Below are 395 nucleotides of genomic sequence, written 5' to 3'. Positions count from 1 at the left end.
AGATCGGATAGGGAAAGCTCTGGCTTCGTGTGGACATAGCCTAAACCTCATATCTCGTTATAAGGCCTCATTACAAACATACTGTATGAGTATGCATACATGAAAAAGGTGAAAAACAAAACGTCTTTTCCACTCGATTACATGATCAGTTTTTCAGAAGTGTTTATTAGTGTTCTTTTAATAGTCTCTCTGATTTCCTCTCTTCGTATGACATCATCTTTCTGTCCAGTGCTGGTCCAGTAGCTCATATCCATCGGTAAAGCATGGCTTTGTTACAAAAACAATGAAAATCACTTTTTGTGCTGAGTAACACATTCCAAGCACGCAGCCTTTGTGTTTGAGTGTGTGGTTCTGTGTGTGTGTGTGTGTGTGAGTGTGTGTGTGTGTGTGAGTGT

This window comes from Sinocyclocheilus grahami, unplaced genomic scaffold, assembly GCF_001515645.1.
Source record: "Sinocyclocheilus grahami isolate Dianchi unplaced genomic scaffold, SAMN03320097.WGS_v1.1 scaffold1199.1, whole genome shotgun sequence".
Taxonomy (NCBI): domain Eukaryota; kingdom Metazoa; phylum Chordata; class Actinopteri; order Cypriniformes; family Cyprinidae; genus Sinocyclocheilus; species Sinocyclocheilus grahami.
This window is presented reverse-complemented; position numbering follows the sequence as displayed.